At 42.6% G+C, this 20367-nt stretch overlaps 1 protein-coding gene across 1 annotated transcript in view; it reads left to right on the top strand.

Annotated features, from left to right (window-relative positions):
• The window catches only part of TMCC3 (transmembrane and coiled-coil domain family 3), an 85277-nt gene that overhangs the window by 15367 nt on the left and 49543 nt on the right, over positions 1 to 20367 (top strand). The gene's annotated exons all lie outside the window — the stretch shown is intronic.

Genomic DNA, 20367 nt, shown 5'->3' with positions numbered 1-20367 from the left:
TAACAATCTGTTTCCTTATTTGGCTTAATTCTTATTTGTATGTTACCCCTGTGCCTTCCTAAATATCACTAGATGCACTTGTGTTAATTATTGAACAGTCCACCTGCCTCATATCTCTGCATCTGACACAGAAGGAGTTTAAAAATGGGCTGTGCCTAGAAACAAACACTTAACATTTTATAACCTGATTCAAGAGCATATTAAGGATGGAATGAATATGCTGATTACATGTGCTTTCATTTGGGAAAGGCACCATGCTTGTAAAAGCCTCCTGACTTAAGCAAATTATCAAGTACTATTTGTTGCATAAAGCCAGCCAAAGCTTACCTCGTGTGCCGGGTAATTTAGAGGCATTCACAGAATTGGTATCTGTTAGGCATGTGGGCACTAAAAGTGAGTCTCTTTCATTCAGGTGGCTCATTTATGCCCTACCTGGGGAGCAGTAGGGACACTCACTTATGCAAAATCAACATCTGTTTCTACCGCCTAGAAATGCTTTATTGTTTGGGTAGGTGGGAGCATATTAAATTCAACTATTGAGAAGTTTGACTAGCGCTCTGGCCGTTTAAAATGATCTAATACCAAGAAAGTTTTTGAAGCACTCAGGGCTCAAATGAAGTTCTTATTTTTAAAGAAAGACTTAAAATGAGAGGTCTTGAGACTTGTTGCTGTTTAAGGACAGTTTTGCAAAGTGAGCCTACCATTCCAACAGACTTTTCTGCTTTTAAATTTTTGTTTTTTTGGTCAAATAGGAAATGGATGAAATAGTCTTGCATTCTTGGGGCCTTCTTTAAATTAAATGTTGATCCTTCCCAACCCTCATTTTTTAAATAATTTGTTACATGTTTGGGGTAATTAGAATGGTAACAGATAGATAAATAAGAAAAATACATATATGGGTTGGGCACAATGGTTCATGCCTGTAATCCCAGCACTTTGGGAGGCCCAGCTGGGCGAATCGCCTGAGGTCAGGAGTTCGAGAACAGCCTGGCCAACATGGTGAAACCCCATCTCTACTTAAAAATACAAAAAATTAGCTGGATGTGATGGTGGGCACCTGTAATCCTAGCCAGGTGCTGGGATGCTGAGGTAGGGAGAATCATTTGAACCCGGGAGGCAGAGGTTGCATTGAGCTGAGATCACACCTTTGCACTCCAGCCTGGGCAACAGATTGAGACTCTGTCTCAAAAAAAATAAAAATAAAAAATAATAACATATATACTATTGAAAAACAAAGAATACCAAATCTGAATACAAATATTATGTTAATGTTTCCTGATACTTTGGATATTTCAGAAATCACGGTTACTTGTAGGTAACTAATTCAGTGAATTGTTGGTAAATAATTCTTTAAAATAGTTGCTTCTTAGTTTATTTACACGACAGCCTAAAATGAGCCTGGATATTTTTCTAGGGCAGCAAGCTTATTAACTTCTCAGTGGACTTTAATTTTCCTAAGTTTATGATTGCTGTGGTTGTGAATTTAATTTAAGGTTGAAGTTAATGTAGAAGTAAATGCAGTGACATCAGATTCCAAAATTATAAGGTAATGAAATGGCCCATTAGAAACAGCAACTGTTTCACAAAGAGGGGCAAATGTTTGGTGCCTGGGGAAAACCATCATCATTAACCAAGTGGCTCTGTGATTAAATAGGAAGCAGACAAATTGAATTATTAAGTGCTTCAAACATGGAAAAAAAATTTGAAACTATGATACCATTATATCTACCTCTTAGATTTAATGAATGTTGACATTTTGCCATGTTTGCATCAAATTTCTGTCACTTGTTTTTAAGAAATAAATGGTCCCATAAACAGCTATCTAGGTGCTTTTCTCTCTTCCTACCTCCTCAGAGGCCTCCATAACCTGAAGCTGTGTATCATTCCTTCGCATGTTTTCACACACTGGATGAATCCATAAACAGTTTATTGTATTAGATGTATTTAATTAAATATATGTATTCTTGGGTTACAATTCTGCATACATGGCATCTCTTGTAATTACATTTTTTTTTTTTCCCCCTGAGACGGAGTCTCGCTCTGTCGCCCAGGCCGGAATGCAGTGGCCGGATCTCAGCTCACTGCAAGCTCCGCCTCCCGGGTTCACGCCATTCTCCTGCCTCAGCCTCCCGAGTAGCTGGGACTACAGGCACCCGCCACCTCGCCCGGCTAGTTTTTTGTATTTTTTAGTAGAGACGGGGTTTCACCATGTTAGCTAGGATGGTCTCGATCTCCTGACCTCGTGATCCGCCCATCTCAGCCTCCCAAAGTGCTGGGATTATAGGCTTGAGCCACCGTGCCCAGCCACAATTTTTTTTCTTTTCTCTTCTCTTCTTTTTTCTTTTCTTTTCTTTTCTTTCTTTTCTTTCTGAGACAGAGTCTTGCTCTGTCGCCCAGCTTGCAGTGCAATGGTGCAATCTCGGCTCACTGCATCTTCCACCTTTCAGGTTCAAGTGATTCTCCTGCCTCAGGCTCCCAAGTAACTGGGACTACAGATGTGCACCACCACACCCAGCGAATTTTGTATTTTTAGTGGAGACAGCATTTCACCATGTTGGCCAGGCTGGTCTTGAACTCCTGACCTCAACTGATCTGCCTGCCTTGGCTTCCCAAAGTGTTGGAATTACATGCGTGAGCCACGACGCCTGGCCTTATAATTACAGTTTTCTAATGTGGTATTTTTATAATTTATCCTACTTCATTTTCATATTTTACTGCTGTATGTTATTTTGCTATATGAATAAAACCAGAGTGTGTTTATAGCCATTCTTCTAATGGTGAACAGGTAGGTTGATTCTGGGACAGTCTCTGTATTCATGGGAGAGTTTCTTAAGGGGAGATGCCAGGAAGTGACATTGCTGGGGCAAAGGAAAAAGAATTTCTTCAACTTTGGCATCCATTCTTAAAGAGCTTTCTCAGTACTGTAATCACTACTGTACTTACAGTAGTGATTTTTTTAAGGCCACATTTTAATATCTGTAATAGAAAATTTTTATGATGCTGATAGATTGTCTATGTAGGTGTTGAATAGTATTTGTATATAGATTATGTATTTTAATTTTGCCTGAAAGCAAATGTAAAGTTATTCTGAATTTGCTATCAGGCAGTTTTTGTACCTAGTCAATAATTTTACATCTCTATTCTTGTTAATGCCTAATAAAGCAAATATATCAATATTTCTTGAGATAATTTACATACAGTAAAATTTCCTGCTTTAAGTGCACAGTCCTATGAATTATGAAGAACACATACAGTCTTATAACCCACGTTTGATTAAGATGTAAAATATTTCTATCACCCCGGAAAGTTCTTTCACCTCTTTATAGGCAGCCCTCTCTCTGCCTAGCACCTGACAGTTACTGATCTCATTTCTGTCCTTACAGTTTTGCTTTTTCATAATGCAGTATAAATGGAATCATGTGATACGCAGCCTTTTTAAGTGTGGCTTCTTTCATTTAGCATAATGCTTTTGCCATTCCATGTTGTTGCATATAACAGGAGTTCATTCCTTTTTATTCGTGAGTAGTGTCAATATACTTTTAAGAGTAATGCATCTATGAACAGAGATGAAGAAGGCTGAAATCCCACACCTCATCTGTTTTTCTGAATTTACCTGTTTTTTCATGTTACTACTACAGCATTATGAAAAGTTTGGAGTGTCAGTTTCCACAGTTAGAAAGTAGGTTAGTTTATAATCCTGTTACTTTTTAAATGTTGTTTTGTTACTTCAGAATAGAAAAGGTTATACATTAAATGCTACTATATATACTACTTGAGATTAGGACCAGTGTTGTCTTAACCTAATGTGATAATTTGCTCGGGCTGCTTTAACAAAGTATCCCAGACTGGGTGGCTTAAACAATGCATTTATTTTCATGCAATTCTGGAAGCTGAAAGTCTGAGATCAAGGTGTTGGCAGAGCTGGTTTCTTCTGAGAACCAGGAGGAAAAGAGCTGTTCCAGGCCTCCCTCCTGGGCTTGTAGGTGGCCGTCTTTCTTCTGTCTTCACATCATTTTCCCTCTACGTGTCTGTGTCCAGATTTTCTCTTCTTATGAGGTCGTCAGTCAAATGGCGTCAGGGCCCACCCTAATGATCTCATTTGAGCCTAATTACCTCTTTAAAGTCCCTATCTTGAAATATAGTTACATTGTGAGGTAGTGAGGGTTAGGATTTCAATATGAATTTTTCGGAGTACGCAAGTCAGCCCATATCCCCTCGGCTTTGTGGATTTGATGTGTGTTTATGCATACGTGCATATTTCTAGGGAGAGGTTCCATAGCTTTCTTTGGAATGATTCTCAGTTGTGGCAGACAACCCTTTAAAAAGATGAGGAAGAACGGTCTAAAGTGAGCTCTTGTTTCAAAAGTAAAACGATCAATGTCATAAAAATATATTTATTGACAGGTCAAGTGGTGATGCTTTTATGTTGATTGAAAACATTTATGGCAGGCACCATGGCTCACACATGTAATCCCAGCACTTTGGGAGGGATCCCAGCACTTTGGGAGGTGGGCAGATCTCTTGAGGTCAGGAGTTTGAGACCAGCCTGGCCAATATGGTGAAACCCTGTCTCTACTAAAAATACAAAAATTAGCTGGGTGTGGTAGCGGGCGCCTGTAATCCCAGCAACTCAGGAGGCCGAGGCACAAGAATCGCTTGAACCCAGGAGGCAAAGATTGCAGTGAGCCAGTATAGTGCCACTGCACTTCAGCCTGGACGACAGAGTGAGACTCTGCCTCAAAACCAAAACAAAACAAAAGAACAACAACAAAACGTTTACAAGATATACACAGAAAATACCACTTTTGTTTAAAAAGTGCCACATACAAATAGAATATTAATGAAGCTAGCATAAATGGGTAGGAGTGCCATTGCCAGCACTATGACAAAGGCTTCACCTGGGTTAAAACAGCTCTCACGCAGCACCAAGAAAGAGACACAGCTATCCTCCTGTTAGGAAAGAAGAACTGAGGCTCAAACAGGGGTTAAGGACTTGTCCAGGATCATCCCACTAAGTGAAAAGGCTAGAATCTGAACCCAGGTAGCTCTGCATTCCAGAGCCCGTGCCCCTAACCAGTAGACAGAAGCGCCCAGACATCTGCAAGGATGACCACGTAAAAACCCAAATGTAGGCCCGAGCTACCTCCAGGTCATGGGACGATGGGGATTTTATTTTCTTCCTCTGCCTTTTCTGTATCTTCATATCTTTTTTTTTTTTTTTTTTTTTTTTTTGAGACAGAGTCTTGCTCTATCACCCAGGCTGGAGTGCAGTGACAGGATCTTGGCTCACTGCAACCTCCATCTCCTGGGTTCATGTCTCAGCCTCCCGAGTAGCTGGGACTACAGGTGCCTGCCACCACGCCCGGCTAATTTTTGTATTTTTTGTAGAGACAGGGTTTCCCCATGTTGGCCAGGCTGCTCTCGGACTCCTGACCTCAAGTGATCCGCCTGCTACAGCCTCCCAAAGTGTTGGGATTACAGGCATGAGCCACCACACCTGGCCTGTATCTTCATATCTTTTGTAAAACAAGCCGTGTTTTGCAATTAAATGTTAAATGGGCATATATAACTTTTATTTAAAATAAATTTAAGCAGAGTGATAGTGATATTCAAATAGCAAGTTTTCCATTTGAACCCTATTCAAAATTCGAATGATCAGCCTTTGTCCTGAGAAGATCAGTCACATTCATGCTATTATTTTCTAAGTTATTCTTAATTTTGCTCCAGGTCTGGGGAAGGGTTGGTGGTCAAGACTTGTGACCCCAGGGATGGGAGCTCATGGCAGCAGTGTGCTGTAGGTGTCCCAAGCTCATACCTCAGAGCTCTGATGTAGAATTCTCCCCTGGCTTTCTTCTCCAGCAGGGCCAATTAGAAGCAGGCTAGGCCCGATCTTGAGGTCTCAATAGAAAACGTAAGGGGGGGCTGCTTTACCCCAGAGTGCCCTCCGTCGCCCTTGGTGCTTCACAGTGTGCCCAGCACTGTGCGAGGCCCTGAGATCAGTCAGATGTGGGCACTGCCCTCAAGGAGCTCAGGCTGGGGAGGACAGACCTGCAGACAGATAATGACACTGCAGAGTGGCAGGGACTGTTCTCCACGGGGCCCTGGCTTCTCATGCGCCCTCCACAGGAAGAACTCCCCCAGAGTCCACCCTGAGAGACTCTAGACCGGAGTACTGGGTGTTGACTGTTTAGCCTTCCTGGCCCACCCTCCTTTCCTGCTTGGACCCTCCTGCAGGGATGTCTCTTGTTGTTTGTAGGACATTATTGGGAGAGGACAGGTGGCATCAATTTTCAAGGCTTTGATTCACCTCTGATGAGCCTTTGATATGTATTTTGTATATGTGTGTATATATTTATATCCTATGCCGAGGAAATACTAAATCATGGGCGTCATAGCTAGGTTCTTTGATTTGACTCAGATGGAAGAAGGATGCTGCAGAAGAGGGAGGAACAGGGATGTTAATTGTCATGGCAACCAGCAGGTTTTTATAGTGGAACACTGCCTTTGTAACCCAAATCCATCACCTTTTTTCTAACTACAGAAAACAGAATGACGCAAACTCAAGAAATTATAGTACCATCTCTCAGTGAGGTTTTATTTGCCTTTTGGAAGCAATCTTGCAGTGATTTTAGTCCCTTCGTAGAATTTCAGAACAGAATGGCACCCTTTAAGTGTCCTAGAATTTTACAAAAGTCACGTGCTTATGGCTTTCCCATTATTTGTCATCCCCGTTTCTCCACCACCAGTCTAACCCACAAGGGACTGAGCATGAGGATGAGTTTAGAGCTGGCAGACATTGTACCTTCTGCAGCACAGGCTCCCCTTTGGAAAGGGTCCGTCTTGCTGTTGCACCGTTTTTGCTGTTTGACCTCGTGCAGCCTTGTTGCGCTTGTTTCCTCACCATCTAGCAGACACTGAGATGCTTAGAATAGCTCGCTCCTGCCAGTCATTCTGTAGGCAGGTTCAGAGTTCACACTTTGCTGCCTGAGACCTCTTGGAGAATTGAACCCATGTGCCTTTCATTGGTAGCTCTGGTGAGGTTTCGTAGATGGGGAGTTCAAGAAGGTCAATGTAAGAAAAGAGCCCTTTTGTGGATAGGTGGAGCTTCACCGGGGAAAACAGAGATGCCCCCAAACCTCCAGGCAGGTTTTTTTGTTGATGAGCACTTTGGGCAGAGAAGACAAAAGGTAGGCTGCTCTTTGCCTTCCCTAATGTCCTAGCCCAAGGAGTCCCCTTCACCCAGGACCACACCTTGAGGATGAGTAGCATTGAGGTTAGTGGTACCTATGTCTCCACAACATGTGGTATGGAAAAGGAGTCACTCAGGCACCTTTCATGGCACTGAATTTAAGGACGAGCTCCTTTTAGCTCTTTAGGTTGGATAATTGTCTCTTCATTGCCCACCCTTCCACCAAGTCAGGAGCAGGTTATGTAGCACGTCAGGCCAGAGTCCATTCATGAGTGGTACAGATGTGAATTGTACTTAAAATGATTGGGCTTTCAGCCTAATTCAGTACATCCATTCAGTAAATGTGTATTGAGCACCTACTATGTGCTAGGCATCCCAGGGAACAAAATAAAAATCCCTACCCTTGTGGAATATGTATTCTGGTAGGGCAAGGCAGACAAGCCACACTTACACATAAAATATATAGTATGTTAAATGTGGATAAGCGCAATGCTGAGAAATAGACAAGAAGGCTGGGGAGTCCCAAGGTGGAGGTAGAGGAAAGAAGTTTTAAACAGGACACTCAAAGAAAGCTCTTGTCAGCGGAAACACTGAGGAAAGACCTGGGAAGTAAGCTGTGCAGCCATCTAAGGGAAGAACATTCCAGGGCAGGAAAACAGCATGCATGCACTCCGTGATACAGCAGTGTGCCTGTTGTGTTTGAGGCACAGCAAGGAGGCTGTGTGGCTGAGGCAGTGTGAGCAGGGAGTTGAGTCCTGGGACATAGGGTCTGAGAGGTGATGGGGAGGCCAGTTCCTGAGCCAGTAGAGATTTTGCACAGATCTTCTGGGCTGTTGGATTGAAAAGAAATTGTAGGTGGGCATGGACTGGCCCAGGGAGAGCTGTGGGAGTGATGAGAGTGGCTTGGACTAGAATGTTGACAGTGGAGGTGATGAGAAGTGGTCAGATCTTCTAAATGCAGGCTGTGGTAAAGCCCTCCCCTAGTGTGCTGACAGCTGTGCATGTTGAAGTGAGGAAGCTGCATGGTGCCAGGGCTTTGGGGGCAACAGGCCTGGTTTTAAAATCCCGGCTCTTACAAACTGTATGAAATCATGTTAGCCAATTTGCTTAACCCATTTGAGCTTCAGTTTCCATAAGTGTGGCTGGGCGTGGTGGCTCACACCTGTAATCCCAGCACCTTGGGAGGAGGGCAGATCACTTATGGTCAGCAGTTCGAGACCAACCTAGCCAACATGGTGAAACCCCATCTCTACTAAAAATACAAAAATTAGCTGGGTGGGGTAGTGCACACCTTTAGTCCCAGCTACTCAGGAGGCTGAGCCAGGAGAATCGCTTGAACCCAGGAGGTGGAGGTTGCAGTGAGCCAAGATCACGCCACTGCATTCCAGCTTAGGCAACAGAACAAGAAGACCCTGTTTAAAAAAAAATTAAGTGTAATTGTTTCCCTATAAGGATGTGGAAGGCTTATGTAAGGTAACGTAAATACAAGGTCGTCCCTGAGTCCCTTTCTCAGTTCATACCTGGCTTGGGTGCTCTTCTACCCAACCTGTGCCCAAGTCTGCTGTGAGCCATGGCATCCTTGTAACTTGTGACTCACTTGTCCCTCTCTACCCAGAGGTGGGCAGAGATTGCAGAATAAATGGGTAGAGAAGTGGAAGGAAGCATGAAAGGAAAGAAATAATGCATTAAGAATTTCATGCATTGATATTGGTATAATATTTGAGTTTACTATTTCAACAGAAAGCAGGACTTTTTTTCCCCAGAGTTCAGTGTTTAAGTACATCAAAGGATTCGTTAAGGCCTTGGCTACATTATTTATTTAAATAAGTCTAATCAGGGAAGACATGTACTCTTGTTTCTATATTTGAAAATTTATCTTCTCTCTACTTTTGGCTTGTGAAAAATGTTTGTTTGAAGATGCTAATTGGTGTTTTTATTTAGGTGTTCTTCAAGAATAAAGATTTTGTTAGCAGATGATATGGTTTGGCTCTCACCTCAAATTGTAATCCCCACGTGTCGAGGGAGGGAAGTGATTGGATTATGGGGGCGATTTCCCCCATGCCGTTCTCATGATAGTGAGTGAATTCTCACAAGATCTGATGGTTTTATAAATAGTAGTTTTTCCTGCGCTTCCACATGCATTCTCTCTTGCCTGCCTCCCTGTAAGGCGTACCTGCTTCCCCTTCCGCCATGATTGTAAGTTTCCTGAGGCCTCCCCAGCCATGTGGAACTGTGAGTCAGGTAAGCCTCTTTCCTTATTAATTACCCAATCTCGGGTAGTATCTTTATAGCAGTGTGAGAACAGACTAATACAGCAGATTTTATCAACATTCTGAGGAAATTTTTACCTCAACGTTTTATTATGAAAATCTGAAACAAATGCATACAAAATACAAAGGTAATAATTTAAATGAATGTTAACTGAAGTTACTGGTGATCTAGATCGCTCCCCACGTGTCAGTACAGTAGTGACCGCTGCAGGGCAGGTTTTCTGTGGAATTTTGAATGTTTCTGTTGCCTCCTGGGTGATGGAAAGGCTGAGCCCTTGCATAACTTTTCTGTTAGAAAAATTGTGTGTGACGACACCTTCATTCACAGTGAGACTATTTGCCCTTCTCCTGGAGCTGCCATATCATTTACTTTTTTTTTTTTTTTTTTGAGACAGAGTCTTGCTCTGTCACCCAGGCTGGAGTGCAGTGGCACGATTTCTGCTCACCGCAACCTCCATCTCCCAGGTTCAAGCAATTCTCCTGCCTCAGTTTCCTGAGTAGTTTGGACTACAGGCGCGCACCACCACGCCTGGCTAATTTTTGTATTTTTAGTAGAGACAGGGTTTCACCGTGTTGGCCAGGCTGATCTAGAACTCCTGACTTCAGGTTCAGGTGATCTGCCTGCCTCGGCCTCCCAAAGTGCTGGGATTACAGGAATGAACTGCTATTTATTTACTATTAAAGTCAGTGTTATCGTTTGACCTGTATCCCCCACCAAAAGATATGTTGAAGTCCTAACCCCCAGTACCTCACAGCGTTACCTTATTTGGAAATACAGTCTTTACAGAGGTAATCAAACCTCTGTAAAATTTTTTTTTTTTTTTTTTTTTGAGATGGAGTTTTGCTCTTGTTGCCCAGGCTGGAGTGCAATGGTGTGATCTCAGCTCACCGCAAACTCTGCCTCCTGGGTTCAAGTGATTCTCCTGCCTCAACCTTGCAAGTAGCTAGGATTGCAGGCATGCACCACAACGCCTGGCTAATTTTGTATTTTTAGTAGAGACAGGGTTTCTCTATGTTGGTCAGGCTTCTCAAACTCCCGACCTCAGGTGATCCACCTGCCTTGGCCTCCCAAGTGCTGGAATTATAGGCGTGAGCCATCATGCCTGGCCTAAACCTCTGTAAAATTTAACCTCAAGTGAAAATGAGGTCAGTGAGGTGGACCCTAATCCGAAAAGATTGTGTCCAAATTTCCCCTTTCTATAAAGACACCAGAGACTGACATGCACAGAGGGAGGATGAGGTGAAGACAGGGTTGTCAGGATGATTGGTGCCAGGCCTGACAAGCCAAGGAGTGCCTGAGGCTACCAGAAGCTGTGAGAGGCAGGGAACAGTTACTTCTCCAGCATCTTCAGAGGGAGCTTGGCTTTGCCAACACCTTGATCTCAGCCTTCTGGCCGCCAGAATTATGAGACAATAAATTTCTATTGTTTTACGCCATGCAGTTTGTGTTATTTTGTTACAGCAACACTAGGAAACTAATACAGTCCACAAAGGTGTTTCCTTACTGACCCAAAACACTGAAGTAGTACTAATTCCTGGCCCCAGCAAGAATAGAAATAGAAGAGGTCCTGAAGCCCCTGGATGGTATTGTTACCAGATGATTATCTCTGTGGTCCCATGAATGCAGTTATATTAATATTCTTTATGATCTCAATAAATGCAACATTTTAAATTATTTGTAGCAAACTTACGAAGCCTTAGGAATATGTCTGTGGACTCAGTTTGGAAAACACAGATGTTGGAATAGGAAAGCAGCACATACTTCAGATCTGAGTTCTAATCCTCTCTCTGCCACTTTGCAGTTATGCAATCGTGGTTACCTTGCATAACTTTTCCGAGGCTGTTTCTGCACCTGCAGAGTGGGGAATGATGCCTGCCTCCCCTGTGGATTGTTTTGAGAATTAGAGGTAATGAAAACGGTCTAGCTTTGTTCCATGCACACATGGCAGGTGTTCAGAAGTTGGTTAGGGCACAGAGGCTGGGCTGAGAGGGAGGAACCAGACTGGGGAGCTAACAGTGATTCGATTGGAGAAGGGGGATGGGTCCTGGCCTGGCAGACAGAGGAGGTCAGACTTCCTGTTTGTACTTTACCTGAGAGGTTTTCACCCAAATCGTTTTTTCCCTCAGATATAAAGTCACAGATTCCGTTGCTCAAGAGGGAAGACGGCATTTGGTTCATGCTTGAGCCTTGTTTTCTTACCAAGGCATGAAGACCCTGAGATACAAAGTAACTTGTCAAAGGTTAGGTGGTCTTGTCAGTTAGACTGTTTGTTGTTTATTAGGACACCAAAACACCAAAACATTGTTGTGTTGGTTTTTTTTAAAAAAATGACTTATTGAGGAAACCATCATTCTAAGCAAACTATCACAAGGACAGAAAACCAAACACTGCATGTTCTCTCACTCATAGGTGGGAATTGAACAGTGAGATCACTTGGACACAGGGCAGGGAACATCACACACCGGGGCCTGTCGGGAGGTGGGGGCCTGGGGGAGGGATAGCATTGGGAGAAATACCTAATGTAAATGATGAGTTGATGGGTGCAACAAACCAACATGGCACATGTACACCTAAGTATCAAACCTGCACGTTGTGCACACATACCCTACAACTTAAAGTATAATTTTTTTAAAAATTAAGAAAAAAATGACTTATTGAGATAACTTACATATCATACAGTTCACCATTTAGCATGTACAATTTGATGATTTTTTAGTGTATTCACAAAGTTATGCAATCCTCACCACAATCAATTTTCGAACATTTTCTTTTGAGACAGGGTCTCATTCTGTCTCCCAGGCTGGAGTGCAGTGGCACCATCTCGGCTCACTGCAACCTCTGCCTCCCAGGTTCAAGCAGTTCTCCTGCCTCAGCCTCCCCAGTAGCTGGGATTACAGGGGCGTGCCACCATACTCGGCTAATTTTTTGTATTTTTAGTAGAGACAAGGTTTCACCATGTTGACCAGGCTGGTCTCAAACTCCTGATCTCAAGTGATCCACCCGCTTCAGCCTCCCAAAGTGCTGGGATTACAGGCATGAGCCATCATACCTGGCCAATTTTCGAACATTTTCATCAACTCAGAAAGATACCCATTAGCGGTTATGCTTCATTTCTCCCTCTCTTAAAAGTTTCATTCATGTTATAGCATGAATCAGTACTTTATTTCTTTTTATGGCTGAAAAAATATATATATATTTTTTAATTTTGAGACAGAATCTCACTGTAGCCCAAGCTGGAGTGCAGTGGCGTGATCTCGGCTCACTGCAACCTCTGCCTCCCAGACTCTTGTGCCTCAGCCTCCTGAGTAGCTGGGACTACAAGCGTGTGCCACCATGCCTGGCTCATTTTTTTGCATTTTGGTGGAGACAGGTTTTCACCATGTTACCCAGGGTGGTCTCAAACTCCTGAGCTCAGGTGATCCACCTGCCTCGGCCTCCCAAAGTGCTGGGATTACAGGCATGAGCCACCATGCCTGGCCATGGCGGAATAATATTTCATTGTGTGGATATATTATATTTGGTGGACATTTGGGTTGTTTTCACTTTTTGGCTATGAAGAATAATGTTGCTATGAACACTTCTGTATAAGTTTTTGTGGGGGTATATGCTTTTATTTTTCTTGGGTACATACATACCTAGAAGGAATGTTGCCAGGTCATATGGCAATTCTATTTAACCTTTGGAGGAACTGCCAGAGTGTTTTTCAAAGTGGTTGCACCAGTTTATATTCCCACTACCAGTGTATGAGGGTTCTGATATCGCCACATCCTCACCAGCACTTGTTATTATCTGTCTTTTAATTACAGCCATCCTAGTGAGTATGAAGTGGTATAGTATTGCAGTTTTGGGTGATTTTAAAAATTTCTTTTAATGAAAACAGTTGTTGTAATCTTTGTTCATGAAATAGGTAAATTTTCTTTAACTGAGAGGCTGGTATAATTAATAATATACTTATGAATTATAACTTTCGTGCCTTGCCACATTCCTTCTTACTAGTCATTTCTTGAATCTGGTTGTCCAAAACCAGGTTGGAGAAACAGCTGTGGCTTGCGTGGCTTGACTTTTACTTTGCCAATGATACTGCACATGAAAAGGCCACCCAGAGCTTCCTAGTCCTCCCTACCATGAGGTTCAGGGTTGGAAGACCCTGGTCAGTGGCCCAGCATCTGGAAGGGTGTAATGGGTGCCTAGCCCACATGTGTTTTCTTAGGCAAGTAGCCAGGGCATTTATTCGTGATTCCCCCAAGGGGTAGCTGCTGTTGTATAGATGTGGTAGTTGTTGTACGTGAGTGTAGCCAGAACTGGCCCCTATGCCAGTAAAGATGGACACCGTGCTCTCTTTACAGCCAAGCTTTACAGGCTGTGAATTCACTCCTGAAGAATAAGAAGCATAACATATGTACAACACTTGTGATACCAGAAATAAGTGCTGGTTGAATGAAGGAATAGCTCTGGCTTTGGGAACCAGGCAGCACTCTAGCCTGGTAGCTTGAACAAGCTGCTTAAGTACTTAAGCTCTCTGAGCCTCAGTCCCTCGTCTGCAAAACAGAGGTGGCATTGCCTCAGTTACAGGGTCCTCACGTGATGACGTAAAAGTGCCCAGCTCATGGTAGGCACTCAACAAATGTTAATTCTCTTTCCTTAAGTAGCTCTGCTCAGTCCACTCTGCTTAGTCTCAGATTTTTTTTTTTTTCCTGCAGATTTAGTCCAGGTCCAGAACACAGGATTGATTGTATTATTTAGAATATCTTTTCTTTTCAGACAAATAATGAGCTCTTGGCAACATTAAGTTTTGATGGAAATGAATATTGCAATTTGGCAGCTGCTGATTGACACATGTTTGCTAAATAGCTACTCAAATTTCAGAAAGCTTGCCTAGAAGAAGGAAAAAAATAAGATATCCCAAGGATATTTTTACCTCCTTTGCCCAGGTATTTATTTGTAAAATCATTTTCTTTGGAAAGTTCCAGCTGAAAAATTTTTATAAAACATGAGCTAGCTTTGGCTGAAGAGTTCAAGTGAGCCTGCATAAAAGATTAAACTTCAGTAGATAGAAAAGTGTTGAGGTCTTTTGGAGCCTCTTTGCCTTATAATTTTTTTTTTTTTTAAGAAAGAGCCGGTCTTTTGGTCACTGCGTCTTTTTTTATATCTTCAGGGAAGTCATAGTAACAGGCTCCGTGTCTGATTGGGTTCCATGGCAACAAAGGGTTGTGACTTTATTAAAGGAGAGTTGAGCATGCCAAGAAAGATAAAAATCAGAGTATGGAAAATGTCCGACGAGATGAATGTGTTTTTTGGATCACATGTGCTCTGGACTAGAAAGGTTTCCTGAGTCGACATCAGTCTCCATTACAGGCTTGAATCTCACTGGGTTGTCGTTAAGGTCATAGGGATCAGTGCTTATTTAAAAAAAGAAAAAATCCATCTACTTCTTTGCTTTTACCCATTCATTCTTCCTTTTTTAATGTCTCAGTATATTTACAAAAATCAAAACAGTGATGGTAAGTACCTAACAAGAGAGGATTCTGACTTTTCAAGGGGGAAAAGAAATGTACCACATTCTTTGTGGAACGGATTACAGCTCTATGTTGTGAGACCGTGTGGGAGGGCCAATTAGAGGCAGTTATCTGGATTGAACTCTCCCTGAATTAAAGCTTGCTGGATGCTTTCCAGGCTGGGGGGTTTGGTTTCCCATCCACGTTTCTCTTTGATGGTTTGGAGATCCTGGTTGCAGGCCATGGGTGTGGAGTACTCTCTCTCAACAGTAAGGAGCAGGCTGTTGCCATAACCAAAAGTGTGTGGTAATTAGAGGTCTTTTGCTGAAGTTACTAGTATTTGACCAAGAAATGGCGTGATCCGAAAACTTTGAATCATCCTGTGTTCCCACTTCACCTGCTTGTTAACTGTGTGGGGCTGGGTTTACTTTTCTATGAAATGTAAAATTGTATATTTTTCCTCCCACTGATATTGAAAGTGAAAGAACTCCGAGGGCGGGTTGATGTTGGACACTTTACCGTGTCAGTCATCCTTTAAACCAGTGGCATGTTCTCACATGCCCTGTGGGTTCAGGCTTTATTAATCACTTGGGGCCTCTTCATGGTGAATCAGAAACTGCACAGATACTGGGGCTGTCATGATGACGCATACCGTAACGAGCAGTATTGGTCTAAGAGTGAAGAATTAGCTCACCAGGTTTCATGGCACCCAGCTATCATTAATCAGCCATAAGTCCTTGGTGAAATCGCTTAAACTTCTTGGGCCTTGATTTCCTTATCTTAAAATGAGTTTGACCTAAATTGATGTTTCCTAACTTTCCTGTTTAGATAAAGAGCCTGGGGTACTGCAGAACCTCCAGTAGAGATTTCTGATTCACTGGTCTGGGGTGTGGCAAAGATCTCTGGAGCCCCATCCACTCTTAACAATTTGGTGTTTGGGATATACTGGTCTAGCTCAATAGTTTCAAACTATTTGGACATAAGAATGGGGTGGAGGTGGGAGGTAGAAAGGAGGCTGTCAGATGCACATTCTAGATTCTGTCCCTGAGATTGCCTGAAGCCACAGCTTGAGAAACACCAGCTCCAAAGGCTCTTCCACATACTGGTCCTCACTTCCTCAAAGGAGCCAGAAGAGCTGTGTATCAATGAGAGAGGCTGGTGGGTTTTCTTACCCGCAGTGTTAACTCTAAACCCCGTATCAGTGTTTGAGAAAGTTACTTATTTTAAAATCTTGGAGTACTGCAATAGTTTGTTCATAGAATTCTCTAGGCTGTTTCTTGTGGATAAGACAGTGTTTTCTAAGCATGGTTACTTTAGGTGTGCACGAGGCAATGCCAGCCACATCCAGATTACCTGTGGAGCTTGTTAAAAAACACATGGAAGATTCAGTATGTCCTACATAGGGCCTGGGCATCAATCTTGTTGAAGACCTGAAGGATGTTGTGTTCTTTTTAAGGTTTAGGTCAAAATCTTGTAAACTGACCCTAACCTAATTTCCTCAGTGAAATTGACTGAGTATAAACACACATGTTTAGTACAAGGGGAATGGTTTACATTGAGTCACTTAGATTGTAGAAGAGTCAGTAACACATAAAGTGCCTTAGAGAAAAATATCCTGGCCTGAGAATATTTAATAATTAAACCATTAACTGCTAAAGCAGACCCATTGTAATATATATCTGGTCTGTACAGTTTCTATTTGTGCCTAGTTTTTCTAGTTCGTGTTTAGCAAAGATTAAGTGATATTGTTTAACGGAGTGTTTAGTAGCTCTAAATGATAAAGGTTCACATTTTTTTCTATTAAGTAGCTTAAGTGCGAATTCATTTGAAAAAAAAAATTCCACAGGCTGGGTGTGGTGGCTCATGCCTATAATCCCAGCACTTTGGGAGGCTGAGGCAGGCAGATCACCTGAGGTCAGGAGTTCAAGACCAGCCTGGCCAACATGGTGAAACCCCATCTCTACTAAAAATACAAAAATTAGCCGGGTCTGGTGGCGGGCTCCTGTAATCCCAGGTTGCTGTAAGCCAAGATCGTACCATTACACTCCAGCCTGGGCGACAGAGTGAGACTCTGTCTCCAAAAAAAACAAAAAAAGAAAGGAAAAGAAAATCCACAGTACTAAAGGGCTTAAAGCAAAATTAAAGTCTTTCTTTCCAGCTTCTTGTCCTTTTCCCCAGAGATAACAATGATAACAATGTTATGTTTCTTTATTTTCTTGAGACGGTTTCGCTCTCGTTGCCCAGGCTGGAGTGCAATGGCATGATCTTGGCTCACTGCAACCTCCACCTCCCAGGTTCAAGCTGTTCTGCCTCAGCCTCCTGAGCAGCTGGGATTACAGGCATCTGCCACCATGCCCAGCTAATTTTGTATTTTTAGTAGAGATGGGGTTTCTCCATGTTGGTCAAGCTGGTCTCGAACTCCCGACCTCAGGTTATCCGCCTGCCTCGGCCTCCCAAAGTGCTGGGACTACAGGCGTGAGCCACCGCACCTGGCTGCATGTTATGTTTCTTATGTGTCTTTACAGAAATAGTCTTGACACAAAATATACATATACCTATTGATACACAGTTTAAGTTCCTCCCAGGATGATTTTTTTCATGTTTCTTTTGCTTTGTAATACTGTATTGAAAACTTGTGTACTTTTTTTTCTATAACCATATTTAGATAAATTTCCAAAAGCAAAACTGTTAGGTCAAAGGGCATGTATCTTTTAAATGAGAATAGAGGTGAATACATTGTTCTCCCAAAGGTTGCACCAATTTGCAGGATAAATCTTTTATTTTCAGAAGGATTCCCGGACTCAGCTGAGTCTGATGCAACAGGTAGCTATCCACGTCTACTAACCCACAGGAACCTCAGGGACCTCTGCCTGGAGGAATGACATGAACTGTGAGAAAGAGAAGAATGTAAAAGGTATTTAAGGTGTTCGGAGAGAGAAAAGGATAGGGACTAGCTTAGTAGGGAATCCTCAGTTTACAAGGAGAGTGCTTTGGGTCACAGGAGGTCGCAGATCCTGATCTGGTTTTGAAGAAAGCAAGACAACCCTGGGGCATAAGATAATGTGAGAAAATCCTGCTCTAGATCAGGCAAACCACTTCCTGGATGTGACCTGCTCCTGTAGTAGAAGTCGTAGAGTAATTTTGAGTGAAGCATCATAATAGCACTGAGATGCTGTTCATTTTAAACACCACCTCCAATGTGAGTCATGGTGGAGTCAGATGTGTGTATGTGTGTGTAATGCATACGTCGAAAGCCATGTTTAAAGGGAAAGGATTACGTCTCAGTAGTCTCTCCCGGAGACTGCACCTCTTGTCAGTGTCTGAGGAATAACTCAAGTAGACCAGGGGTTGGGTGCCGTGGGGAAGTTGCCATCTCAATGGCGGGTTCCATCTAATCTGGCCATCTGTCTGCTTTCATTTTTCCCTCTATTGGCAATGGGATAGGAGAGCATCTTGTAGACACACTAAAAAGTTGAGTCCATTCACATCTGGGAAGTTCAAGTCTATTGAAAGCAGAGAAGAACTGGAAGATATCTTGGGTCTATATGTCAGTGGGGTGTCCAAATCTTACAGGCTGGCTAAGAAGGATGGGGATGTGTATTGTGTGTTTAATGGGAGCCACCCAGAGTCCAGAAACATTGTAGAGAGGCAAGAACCTCGGGTTCGGACTACATATGTGAGCGAGGAGGAACTTGTTCTTCCTTGGCCCTTGGGGACTAAAGTGTCCTCTCAAACTGGTCATGCTTGAGGCATGTCACATGTGCCCAGGTTGAAGACAGCCAGGAATAAGAGTAGTCCTAAAGACCATTAGCTCTGAATTGGATCATTGTCTATGTTTAATCAAAATAATTAAATGAGCCAAACAGTGAGCTTTGAGGCAGTTGCCAAATCATTCTGTATTAGAAACTTGGGCAGGTTTTTAAAAAGATATTTGTGACTGAGACACAGAATGTGAGGTAGGGGTACTGAACTGGGCTATGGGTGAATGGATGGGAATATATGAAGCCCAGGGAAGAATAAGGAAGGAAGCAGTGATCCTGAATGTATTTTAGGAGCTAAGCTGGAGATGAAGCAAAATATCTAGTGACCAAGATATTTTCAGACTAGGAAAGCAGCCATAAAAATAGGTAAAGACAAGTTGGAGCCCAAATTTAAAGGCAAAACCTGAAGAAAAATGAACACACTTAGCCATGTGGAACTGAATTATGTATGCCTTACTGGTCAGTCTGATTTTAAAAATCTTATTGTAGTTTTAAAATATTCATTTTAGGAGTTATAAATAGAATTAGCAAAATGACCTAGCAAAGAAAGTATATACGTCTCATATACAGAGTGTACTATTGACTTAACATTTGGTTTAAGGCAAGATCCATTTGCTGGAATTTATTATTTAACATGACTTAAGACCTTTACTTGAACTGAGCCAGAGGATAGAGGCTATGCAATATTAACTTTGGTAGACACTGTTCCTCTTAAATATTACAGTAGAGTTTTCACAGAGTAGGCTTTGACTAGCCTTTATTAGGCTGACAAAATTCTCCCTCTTTTCCAAACCCCACTGCCCTTTTCTCTCCATCCCACCCCTCAACACAGAGTTAAATAAACACCACTTAAGCCACATAGCAATTTTGAGATCTTTGCATTTGTTATTTAATGTCAAAGGCAGGAAACCCCTGGTCCCCTAGAACAGTCTGGCCTTAGTTTTTCATATGACTTGTGGCAATTCAAATATTTGAGAATCTGCGCCTACAAATATGGTCAAAAGGGATTTAAAGATGAGTGACAGCAAGAAAACTTGTAATCTACTGCAAAGGTTAAGTACTCAATTATAATACAAAGCAGATTATGATCACAAAAGGGCAAGAGGAAAATATTAAATCTCTTCTGTTTGCCATGACATCTTGTCCTTTTCTGATTTCATTAAATCCCAAAAGGAATTTCCTTAGGTGAGACCAGAGTCCCAAAAAGGTTAATTTACTTGCCCCAGGTCATATAGCTGCTAAGAGGCAGAGCTGGGATTTGATTAGGTCTGGTTGTCTATGCTTGTCTCCTCAGAGAGGTGCCTAAGGCGCTGTCACCGATGGGCTCCAGTGCTGTTTCCTCTGTCCCTTTCTCTCCATGTTCATCAGGACATCTGTGTTTGAAGGTCCCTAGGAACCTTAAGTTGATCATGTCTGAGGCTTAAAACTCCTCGTGCCTGTCTTGTGAATAATCTTAGCCACCAGAAGGAATGAAACAGAAGGGGGTTTTCCTTGACTCGCCCCTTCACCCCCACATCCAGGTGATGTCAAGTCCTCTCATTCCGCTTCCTTCATAGACCTCTCGTGACCACCCTACATCCAGCCTTCACCAGCTCTTGCCATAGATTGCTGTAGCAGGCTCCAGTTGGCTCCATGGAAATGCATTTTCCAT

Source organism: Theropithecus gelada, chromosome 11 (genome assembly GCF_003255815.1).
Source record: "Theropithecus gelada isolate Dixy chromosome 11, Tgel_1.0, whole genome shotgun sequence".
In the NCBI taxonomy this organism is placed as follows: Eukaryota; Metazoa; Chordata; class Mammalia; order Primates; family Cercopithecidae; genus Theropithecus; species Theropithecus gelada.
Note: the sequence above shows the minus strand (reverse complement) of the source record. Positions and strands in the feature narration are given on the sequence as shown.